Below are 12419 nucleotides of genomic sequence, written 5' to 3' on the forward strand. Positions count from 1 at the left end.
AGTTCCTCCTCAACTCCGTTCTGAACTGCCCCCCCTTTATCTTGAGGCTGTGCCCCCTAGTCCTACTGTCTTTTTTGAGCGGGAAGAGTCTTTCCACCTCTATCCTATCCATCCCATTCATCATCTTATACGTCTCAATGAGATCTCCCCTCATTCTTCTAAACTCTAACGAGTACAAGCCTAGTTTATTCAGCCTCTCCTCGTAGCTCAACCCCCTCAACCCCGGTATCAGCCTAGTAAACCTCCTCTGCACTCCCTCCAAGGCCAAAATATCCTTGCGCAGGTGCGGCGCCCAAAACTGCACACAGTACTCCAGCTGCGGCCTCACCAATGCCCTATACAGCTGCAGCAAGACCTCCCTACTTTTATATTCAATCCCCCTCGCTATGAAGGCCAGCATCCCATTCGCCTTCCTGACCACCTGCTGCACCTGCAGGCTGGGTTTTTGCGACTCATGCACAAGGACCCCGAGGTCCCTCTGCACCGTCGCCTGCTGCAGTTTTTCGCCACGTAAGTAATAGTCCTTCCTACCATTCTTCCTACCAAAGTGGACCACCTCACACTTGCCAACATTAAATTCCATTTGCCATTTCCTGGCCCATTCGCCCAGCCTATCTAGATCCTTCTGCAGACTCTCCACACCCTCCGCACAATTTGCCTTTCCCCCAATCTTGGTGTCATCAGCAAATTTCGACACCCTACACTCGGTTCCCTCCTCCAGATCATCTATATAAATGGTAAATAGCTGAGGCCCCAGCACCGACCCCTGGGGCACTCCACTAGTCACCAACCGCCAATCCGAATAGCACCCATTGACCCCCACTCTCTGCCTCCTATTTGACAACCAATCCTCTATCCACGCTAACACCCTACCCCCAACTCCATGTCCTCTGACCTTCTGCAGTAACCTCTTGTGAGGTACCTTATCAAACGCCTTCTGAAAATCCAGAAAGACCACATCCACCGGCTCTCCTCTATCCACCGCCCTAGACACATCCTCATAGAACTCCAGTAAATTTGTCAGACACGACTTCCCTTTAATGAAACCGTGTTGCGTCTGCTCTATCAAGCAATTCCCTTCAAGATGCCTCGCAATTTCCTCCTTAATGACAGATTCTAACATTTTACCTACCACAGACGTTAAACTAACCGGCCTGTAGACTCGATGGGCCAAATGGCCTCCTTCTGCACTGTAAGGTTTCTATGATTCACATTCCATTAACTTTTAAAAAAAAAAGTTCAAGTTAGTTAACTAAGTAATGAAGTGGATGGGTTAAGTGGTAGGCAGAGTTTGAGGGGTTTAGTGTAATGATAAAAAGTGGGTCAGTGGGGTTAAGGTAAACAGTATGATGATGGGATGAAACATGGAGTCCAGGAAGAAGATGGATAAATGGCATCAATAATTCCAGTGGGAAACTGGCAGGTAACAGGCTTATTGAATCTTTCCTAGTCCACAAATATTCTCAGCTTCCAAGGATGGCACAGTGGTTAGCACTGCTACTTCACAGCTCCAGGGACCTGGGTTCGATTCCCAGCTTGGGTCACTGGCTGTGTGGAGTTTGCACATTCTCATCGTGTCTGCGTGGGTTTCCTCAGGTGCTCCGGTTTCCTCCCACAGTCCAAAGGTGTGCAGGTTAGGTTGATTGGCCATGCTAAAATTGTCCCTTACTGTCCTGAGATGCATAGATTAGTGGGTAAATGTATTGGGATATGGGGGTAGGGCCTGGGTAGGATTGTGGTCGATGCAGACTTGATGGGCCAAATGGCCTCTTTCTGCACTGTAGGGTTTCTATGATCTCTACATTCTTATTTAACTGAACAATTCTTCTATTTTAGCTTTCTCTGCCAAGTTATCCTGTTCACCTAATTGTTTAACAACTTTTAAAAGCAACTTAGTAACCTACACTGGGCCTTTCCATGGTTAAGTGCATCATTCATCTTTGTCTCCTGTCACTTGAGAAATGTCTTTACGAACATTGTAATGGGAGAAGGATGAAGTTTAGTTCTTTTTCTGGCAGAGACAGTTCACAAAGTAGAACTCACCCAGTTCAGAAATTAAGGGGGTGTAACTGGAACCAGCGTGTTCACAGACAGATGGCATGAATGACCTCGAGCGCTCACAGCTAAGTTTTTGAAATCTATTATTTATTTTTAACCTTTCTTGTTTGGCTCTGAGCTAGAATAAACATCCTGCAAAAGTAGGAGTCTGGTACCTCACGCATGTGAGCCGAGAGAGGACTAGTTTCACATTTATAATTCTATAGGCCCCATTGCTCTCTCTCCCTCCCCAACCTTTCACAACCTCTCCGCACCTAGAGAAATCCAAGGCCAATTGGAGGAAGCCCAACTACCTGACCCCAATTAGCTCAGCTATGCCAGCACAAGACTAAGACCCTCCTGTGGCCATGCTCTACACAGAGCAGAGTATACTATCTGGGAGCAACACACAGCCTGCTTCATTTCTTTGCACGTGGGAAATACAGTAATAAACACTTCTATTTAATCCTCCTGCTGATTAATAGCAACAGCACCAGTTAACAGGAAAATACATGCAGCTGATAGGTAGAACAACAACAGAAGCACCCACAAAAGTGGGGGGAGTAGGGGTCTCCCATCATTCGCAGTCCTTTATGTAAATGCAATATGCAATGTTGACTAGTGGACACCCCCGACTCTCCATCAGGGACTATGGAATCACTCCTGTTGTGGTCACCATTCTTCACACTGGGACATAACTGGGTAACTTAACTGGGAAGGTGTGGAGTTGTGTTTTCATAGGGCAGAGTGCATTGGGAATGAAATTTAGTGGGATAATTTGGTTATCTGTTAGCAGTGAAAGATGGAATGTATGTGTCCATAGACAAGTTTGCTATTTGTTTACTCAAATGGCTGATGTTGGAATGTGCTCATTGCATTATAAATGTGTTCGAGACAGTTAAAATAAAACCAGTTTAAATAATGTCCAATTTAATAAGCTGAGACAGCAAGTTGATACAACATGAAGCATGGGGAGCTCAGGCAATGTTAGCTTCGTTTGCTCCTCGTGTCAATCTACTCTTGCTTTCTCCATCACATTTAATGGAACCAACTCAAGGAGATAATTAAACACCACAGGTTAAAACATCAACAAGCTCCTCTTTCGTTACAAGCTACATCCTTGCCAGGCATCTGGCCTTTCTGACTATAACAAAACCTTGTTAAACTAATATATTCACAACCGATTAGCAAACATTGGAAACAGATTCTGTCTCTGCTCGTTATAACTAACTCCAGTATTTCACTCAGATTCTATCGCAAACTGACTCATCCCTCTCCAAACTCAATACCTCTATAGAAGGTGCTTCTCAAAACACTCCATTCTACACAGACTGCCTAACTTGCCCTCACCATGTTGAAATTGAGACCCATTACGGTATCTCTAATCCAATTGTTCCCTTGTCCCTTCCCCCACCCCCCTCAAAGGCTTTTAAAAGGCAAGCATTATCATAGAATCCCTACAATGGGGAAAGAGGCTAATCCCACTCGGGCTCTAGTCTCGTAACCCCAAGTATTTACCCTGCTAGTCCCGCTGACCCTAAGGGACAACTTAGCATGGCCTATCAACCTAACCCAGACATCCTTGGGCTCTAGTAGGAAACCCACGCGGATACGGGAGAATGCGTGTGCAGTTTGCACAGTCACCCGAGGCTGGAGTTGAACCTGGGTTCCCTGGCACTGTGAGGCAGCAGTGCTAACCATGTCACCCCAGTGTCAATTAGCCATGATTGCTGATTACGCTCCTAGTCTTTTCAATCTTTCTTCTGTTTTCTTAAAGAAAAAGAGAAAATAACTGAATTTCTTAATTTTTTTTCCTCCCTCAAAGCTCCAGGTTTGTCAGCATGATTCCTGCTCTTGTTCAAGACCACAGTCTTCAGTTCAAAAGATGTGGCATTATTAAGCTGAAGTGTTAACTCCGTTTCTCTTTCCTTAGATACTGCCTGATCAGCATCCACAACATGTTACTTTTGTACAATGTCAGGTTCACCCTAACCTATTGGCCAGTGATTTTATTTTCATTTACTCACGGGGAGTCAGCATAATTGGCAAAGCCAGCAATTATTGCCCATCCTCTCAAGGTGGTGGTGAGTTGCCTTCTTGAGCCACTGCAGTCCATGTGGCTCAGGTACAACCGTGGTGCCGTTCGGAAGGTTTTGGCCAGGTGACAGTGAAGGAACTGTATTCTCAAGATGGATATTTCACCCAGATACTCAAGAGTAATTAGTTCAGAGGATTTTGCTGTTAAACTTTCATTGGATACAAAATAGCATCGACTCAGGCAACAACAAAAGGTAAGAACTGAACTTGGCATCTACTGATCTGTATTGTTTAGGTGATCATTAGATTTACCAACAGGAAACATGCCAGTAATGTATAATGTAATTATGTATTTGTGTATTGGAAGTAAGGAAGAACTATTATACCGTTTCTCCCCAACTGACAATAGGTAAATCTAAATCTATAGTCTATATCTGAACTTGATTTGTCTGGTCTTGGTACTATATTACTTACTTAAAAGGTCTATCAATCTGGGTCACTTTATTCATCTACAAACATTATATTCAATTCACATGAACGCTGTTGGAACTTAGTTAACTACAGAAATCCAGTTAATTATTCTAAGATCCAAGTTGGAAAACTGACTTTGCCCCAGATTTCTGGGTGAATTCATGGTTTTGAGTGATAGGAATAAAAAGGGGAAGAACACACATTTCCCACAGGTCAGCAAGAACTCCCAGGTCAAGTAAAGCACGATTTAGATACAGAGCAATGCATACCCTACGTTTCCCTATCAAATACTGCCAAATCAATACTGCACGGGATCGATATAGAGTAAACTCCCCTCTGGGGAATCTAAGAAAAGGAGGGCGGGGGGTATAGTTTCAGGATAAGAGCCTGATCATTTGGGACTGAGATGAGGCAAATGATCTCCCTCAAAGGGTGGTGAATCGTTGGAATTCTCTACCCAAGATTATAAATGTGTCAATTATACTCAAGACCGAGACACAGATTTCTGATCTCTTGGGGAATTAAGGGACATGGGGAACAGGCAGGAAAGTGGAGGTGAAACCCAAGATCAGCCTTTGTTATACTGAATGGTGGTCTAGGCTCAATGAATCATATGGTCTTCTCCAGTCCCTTTTACTAGAATGCCCAATCATGCCTAAAAGGAATAGGTACAATATGGACTATATCTCAGGAACAGCCCCTCAACAGAGCCTGATTGAGCACATGCAGGATAGGCTAGAACCCCAAATCATATTCATGACCATCCCTTCAGCATTACTAATTCATCATAGAATCCCTATAGTGCTGAAGGAGGCTGTTTGGCCCATCGACTCAGCACCAACATCAATCCCACCCAGGCCCTATCCCCGTAAGCTACATATTTACCCTGCTAATCTCCCTGACACGAAGGGCAATTCAGCCAATCAACCTGATGCGCAGATTTTTGCAGTACGGGAGGAAACCAGAGCACCCGGAGGAAACTCACGCAGGCACAGGGGGAATCACGGCCTCACCCCTTCATCATAATCAGTCGCAGATAAGGTCATATCTTATCACTTCATTATGACTCTAAGCCACATCCCCTTTTCTTCTGTGTACTCCTGGAGAAAAAAATCTTCACCCAATTCACTTATAACTGCACTTTATTCCAACTGTGTAGCCATTGGTCTTCTATTTATCATGAATTGCTCCAGTGACTGATCTGCTCAACCCTCACTCTCACCTTTGGTGTCATTTCCACAATGAAACCACTGCTCTCTATTACTCCGTCCTTTCTCTCTGATACATTCCTCATTTATACTTCCTCACATCGAGGGGATGAAGGCACGAACAGACCTGGCAACTGGTTAAGCCACACATCTATCTGGACCACAAAATAGGTTCAGGCCTTGCCCTCACCTGCCAAAGCTGCTCACTATTTCTGGATCACCCTGGAATGCAAAAACAAGTTCAAGGAGCTTTGTCATGAAGATTGATGTCAGGGGAGATGGTGGTGCTGTGGAAATGTTACTGGACTAGCAACCCAGTGACCTATGCAATAATGTCCTTTAGGGAAGGAAATCTGCCAACCTTACCTGATTAGGCTTACACGTGACTCCATACCCATGGCAACGTGGTTGACTGCCCATTAGGGATAATCAGAAACTAGATGCAGGAGTAGGCCATAAGGCCCTTCGAGTCTGCACTGCCAACAATCCAACTCAGGCCCTCCCCCCTTAACCCCACATATTTACCTTGTTAATCCCCGACACCAAGAAGCAACTTAATGTGACCAATCCATTTTCAGACTGTGGCAGGAAACCGGAGCACCCAGAGGAAACCCACACAGACACAAGGAGAAAGTGTAAACTCCACACAGTGACCCGAGGCTGGAATTGAACCCAAGTCCCTGGCACTGTGAGGCAGCAGTGCTAACCACTGTGCCAACCTATGGATGGGCAACAAATGCTGGAACAATGCCCAAGGGCATCATCCAGTCAGCAGCCTCAGGCTCAAGTGCTGAAGGATCCCCCTCTGCTCAAAACCCTGAAGTTGCACTGTTTCTCTCTGTTTCTCTCCCATTTCCCCCTTCATGCTCCCCATGAGTACATGCCTACAAAACCCAATTTCCTTGACACAATTTCCACTAAACCCATGGATCTCCCAAATTCCCTGCCTAGTTTCCATGGTACCCAACAATGTTAGCTGCTCTCTGCAAAACCGCTGCTCTCAAAAACAACTTAACTCCTCCATCTTTGCAAATACCATTCTATCCTCAACTGCCCTTTCCTCGCATGTCCTCCCCAAATTCATGTCCTAGCTCTTTCAACCCCTTTAATATCTCTGAAGCGTAACTGCCTGTTTGATATCCAGCACTGGGTGAGAAACTTCTGATGTGGAGATGCCGGCGATGGACTGGGGTAAACACAGTAAGTAGTCTCACAACACCAGGTTAAAGTCCAGCAGGTTTGTTTGGTAGCAAAAGCCACTAGCTTTCGGAGCACTGGCTACCCAGTCATCAGGGGAGTGCTGACCAGTAAATGAGACACCAAAGCCTATGGGCAGGATTTTCCAGTCCTGCTGCAGTGAATTGAGATTTGGCTGAGCACCTGATTCTGCAGCCTCGCTGGCAGCGGGGTGTGAACAGCCAGAGAATTCCAGCCATAGTCTTCAATACTGACAACAAACTGGGTTTCCCTAGCCCCCTGAACCCAGTCTGAGGCTGATCCAGACTCTGCTGAATGTTGCGTGTCATTTTGACCCCAGGATGAGACAACAACCATCGCAAAACCATCACCAGGATTGCCCACTCTGAACTCTAACATTAGCCGATTCTGCTCTGCCTCAACCCAGCTGCTGCTGAAACCCTCCTCCATGATATTTTACCTCTAGGTTTGACGGCTGCAATGCATTCATGGCCTGTCCCCCAGATTCTGCCCTGTGTCGACTGGAATCCTGCCCCTCATTTCCTAATTCACAGCATTCCTGCTCACCTAGTTCCCCTGTACTAGCTGACCAGCAATACCTGGATTTTAAATGCTAATCCTTGTTTTTAAATCCCTCCAAGGCCTCACCCCCTCCCCATAACCGTCAAGCGCTATCTGTACTCAGACCTCCTAAGCAGCCAGAATTTGGACCAGGTTGTCAGATGCCAAGCTCTGGAATACCCTCCCAAAGCCTCTTCACCTCTTTCCCCCTCCAGATTCTACCTTTTGAGACCAAGTTTAATAGTTTCCTTTTCCCATTCAGTGCACTTTATAGTCCTGTACAACATGTCGGATAATTTTATTGCTTTCAAAAGGTGCCATACAAATATAAGCTGTTATAACAGAGTATGGGCTTGCCGTTAACAAAGCCCCATCTAAACAGTTTGATTGATCACTCCCAGGACGGGTACCCTGAGCTCGATGCAGAGTAAAGCTCCCTTGTCCTCAAAGATGACAGTGACATTAATCATTCCACACACCTGGCTTTGTGCGCCCTCTCTCAGTGAATGACAGTTTAGTGCCAAATTAGGGGCAATATTGAGCTATAGTTTCACATCACTAAGCACTGAATAAATGCATTTAAAATGTAACCTTTGAATCACTGGCACAGTCTGGATTGGATTTGAACTCGGGTCACAGAAGTTAAAGGTCAACGTCTTGCCCACTCAAATCAGTCACCAACCAGCTAATTTATTTTTATTTGCAAATTAAAACCAGTGCAGCCCTGATGTCCTGTTATTATATTTCAGCACCAAATTTAGTAAATTGAGTATAATGTATGTTTACAAAGCACACTAAATATACCTCGAGTTAGACAGTCATTACTGCACCCGGACTCCCGCAATCTAGCAAAAAGTCACACCCTCAAACACATCCAGTGATTTGACCCACCTAGGAGTGGGGTTGCTGCTCTTACAACGAAGACCACGAGTTAAACAGGTACACCACCCAACCAAAACAGCCAGTTAGCTATCCCCACAGGGAGTAACGGTTGGTGAATCTTAGGTTTGTCTCTTTCTCTGTCACCCTTAAGTGCACATTGTAAACACAAACTCACTACAGCTGCCACTTTACAGGTTACAGTTAGTCTCACCCTTTTTAACTACCTCATTTTCTACTCTCCTATCCAGAAGGCACCAACTCACGTTGAGGAACAGGCATCACCTAGTGATCCATCTAATTGGCCATCCACACGTGTGTGTGAGCCCAGACAGAGGAAGCTGTAAGCCTCACAGCCAAGTCCCATCATCGTTTAATGTGACATCTGTAAACAGGCACCTTTCAGCAAAGGTCACTGGTCCGCTTCCAGGAGCGGCACTTGTGCCTGATGAGATTTTATCCCAGGGGGACTGAAGCCATACATCAGACCCCACAACTGTTCTCTCAGGTAACATCAGCTAACTGCACAATGACCAAGGATCAAAGCTGGGTGGCACCTTCTCTCTTCACATGCCTGTTTACTGACCAACATCAACATGGATGCTATGCTCCTTGACTTTACCAACGATTTGAAGAGACACTTGACACTACCACAATTCAAAGTTGATTGTGGCAGGCTGGCCAAAACACAACCACCAAATAGGGGGAAAGCAAATTAAAAAAACAACAAATATTAACACAGAGTGATACACACAGTAAGAAACTTTTGAAACATGTACAAGTCCAAATGAATTTCTATTTAGAAGTGTGCATTATTTAATAACAAATTATTTATATTAAGGCAACATAAAATATGCACACTAAGTAAAGATGCAACTCAGTAATCTAGAAAAATAAATTTAACATTTAGAATTACAAATACCTGTTCAGAACAGAAGATGTATTTTGCTTTAAAAAAATACAGACTTTAATACCGAGGAAATTCAAGTTTTTCCATAATATTTAGGAATTACATCCAAAATAGATAGTTTAACACGAAGCATAAACGGATGTTAATTCATTTGAAAGGCAAGGACAAATCCTCTCCATGTGCATGCGGCTGTAATAAAATCTAATGCAACAATATCTGAAGCAGGCTGGAGGCTGACAGCATCTCTCCCCAGCCCTTTCTGCACTGCCTGTTAATTATTTAAAAGCAGCTTCACTGAGATCTTTCCAGGCTGTTATCAAACACACAATTTGTACCTGTCCTGTTTCAGCACCCGGCTATCCCTGCCTCCATCCTGTGCTGCTGAGGCATTTAACTCTGCTCCTGGCTGCTGCCTCTCTCTCTCTCTCCCTCCAGCTGCGCTCCCTCTCTCGCACTAACCCGAGCTTCCCCCAAGTCCCGCCCCACTGCCACACTCCTATTGGCCCAGCCCCGCCCGCCCATCCCCGCTTCCATTGGCCACTTCGCCCGTCAATCACCGGCATTGGCTCAACACTGCAACACTCAAGCCTCCCTCTGATTGGACAATATCCAAGCAGTCTTGGGGAGCATCAGTTGAGTTGGGGGTTCAGCCCCAAACTCAGTAAGGCTGGAGAAAGAGGAAATACATTTCCAGAATGTTTGTGCTGCAGTTAGTGTCCTTATTACAAGAGTACCTCTTTAAATCCCTATCCCACCTCATCTACCTCCAACATCTCCATCCCTTCCCATGTCACTTATTTCCATATCACCCATTCCCATTCAACCCCTCTCTCTGTCCTATGCCATCCCCGTACCACCCCTCACATTTTTCTCTCTCCCATGTTATTTGGTTTTGATTATTGCCACATGTATTGGAATACAGTGAAAAGTTGTGCGCTGTACAGACAAAACATAGAGTACATAGGGGAGGGAAATGATAGGGTGCGACCGTGTTGCAGTTACAGATAGGGTGTAGAGAAAGATCAGCTTACTATGTGATAGGACCATTCAAAAGTCTGACGGCAGCAGGGAAGAAGCTGTTCTCGAGTTGATTGATATGTGTTTTCAGACTTTTGCATCTTTTTCCCGACAGAAGGTTGAAGGGAGTACGTCTGGAGTGCATGTGGTCCTTGAATATGCTGGCTGCTTTTCTGAGGCAGTGGGAAGTATACATAGAGACCCTAGCTATCCTCACGCTCTCTCTTCCATACTATTCCCCTCATAGAGTCATAGAGGTTTACAGCATGGAAGTAGGCCCTTCGGCCCAACTTGTCCATGGTGCCCTTTTTGTAAACCCCTAAGTTATTCCCAATTGCCCACATTTGGCCCATATCCCTCTATACCCATCATACCCATGTAGTAATCTAAATGCTTTCTAAAAATAAAAATTGTACCTGCCTCTACTACTACCTCTGCCAACTTGTTCTAGGCACTCACCCTCCCTCTTGGCACTTTTGTATCTTTTCCCTCTCACCTTAAACCTATGCCGTCCAGTTTTAGACTCCCCTACCTTTGGGAAAAGATATTGACTATCTACCTTGTTTATGCCCCTCATTATTTTATAGACCTCTATTAGGTCACCCCTCAGCCTCCTACACTCCAGAGAGAAAAGTCCCAGTCCATTCAGCCTCTCCTTATAACATAGCCCCCCACCTGTCCCTCACTATTTGCCTCCTCTGTTAATCAGATTCACATCAGTTGGTGAAGCTAAAACTAAGACACGGCTACTTTCTTTCCTGGAGAGAGTTGATTGACTTAGTTCACAGTCAACACTTTCCCACCTGCCCCCCAGTGTTCCAGCTATCCCCACTTATAGGTGTACAAGTACACATCACCTGCTCAACAATGTTAATGCCATTAAACCAAATCATAAAATCATAGAATCCTACAGTGCAGAAAGAGGCCATCTGGCCCATCAAGTCTGCCCTGACCACAATCCCACCCAGACCCTATCCCCATCACCAAATGCATTTAGCCTAGCTAGTCCCTCTAATATTAAGGGGCAATTTAGCATGGCTAATCCATCCAACTCACACATCTTTGGACTGTGAGAGGAAACCAGAGCACCTGGAGGAAAGCCACGCAGACACAGGGATAATGTGCAAACTCCACAAAGACCCAAGCCGGGAATCAAATCTGGGTCCCTAGTGCTGTGAGACAGCAGTGCTAACCACTGTGTCACTGTACTGCGGTAACATCCCCATCTCTTCCTCCCATGCCATTCGCCCATGCTACCCCACTCTTTCCCCCTTCCTGCCCCTTGCATGGTATGCTCCCAAATCTGCACCTCTCCCATCAACCCATGCTGCCAGCTGCCCCTCCCCAGCTGCTCCCCACCCCCATTGCCATTCACCTTTTCCCTCCCTTTCAGGCAATTCTGGCCCCATGTCATTCCCGCTGCCATGCCATTCCACCCTCTCCCCATCATCATCTGGAGCTATCAGTGGGAGGCTGGGCCAGGGCCACAGTAACTGAGGCTGGAGAGCAGTGAGAGCCAGGAACCCAGTTCCTGGGTGCAAAGAAGAGACAGAGTCCAGTAACGATAGTGCATACATCAGGCTCCATCCACTAAATTAACCCACTGACTACTCCAAAAATGCAGGCAGACAAAAACAATTATAATAGGTTTACTTTTTAAAATATTTTGACCTTAGTATTCTTGCTGTTTCAGATCAAACCATAAGACATAGGAGCAGAAGTAGGCCATTCAGCCCATCGAGTCTGCTTAGTCATTCAATGAGATCATGACAGATCTGATATAATCCTCAATTCCACTTTCTCATCTTTTCCCCATTACCCGTGATTCCCTTACTGATTAAACATCCGTCTATCTCAGCCTTGAACATGCTTAATGCACCACCTCCAAGGTCCTCTGTGATAAAGAATTCCACAGCTTCACTATTCTCTGTGAGAAGAAATTCCTCCTCATCACAGTCTTAACCGGGCAACCCATTACCCTGAGATTATGTCCTCTGGTCCCAGACTCTCCCACAAGGATAAACAACCTCTCAGCATCTACCCTGTCAAACCCCCTGGGACATCAATATGTCACAGTAAAGTTGACTCTCTCCCAAAACTTT

The 12419-nt window shown here is 45.4% G+C and overlaps 1 protein-coding gene across 1 annotated transcript in view; it reads right to left on the minus strand.

The window, feature by feature from the left end:
• Window positions 1-9718, minus strand: part of LOC145358565 (phospholipid-transporting ATPase ABCA1-like) — a 172041-nt gene extending 162323 nt beyond the window's left edge. Inside the window, 1 exon segment of the mRNA XM_080212727.1 lies at window positions 9636-9718. The gene's annotated coding sequence lies outside the window, so the exon portion shown is untranslated.
• Window positions 9719-12419: the final 2701 nt, after the last annotated feature.

The sequence above is a fragment of the Carcharhinus amblyrhynchos genome, chromosome 26, assembly GCF_965287045.1.
Source record: "Carcharhinus amblyrhynchos chromosome 26, sCarAmb.v2.hapA, whole genome shotgun sequence".
Lineage (NCBI taxonomy): Eukaryota > Metazoa > Chordata > Chondrichthyes > Carcharhiniformes > Carcharhinidae > Carcharhinus > Carcharhinus amblyrhynchos.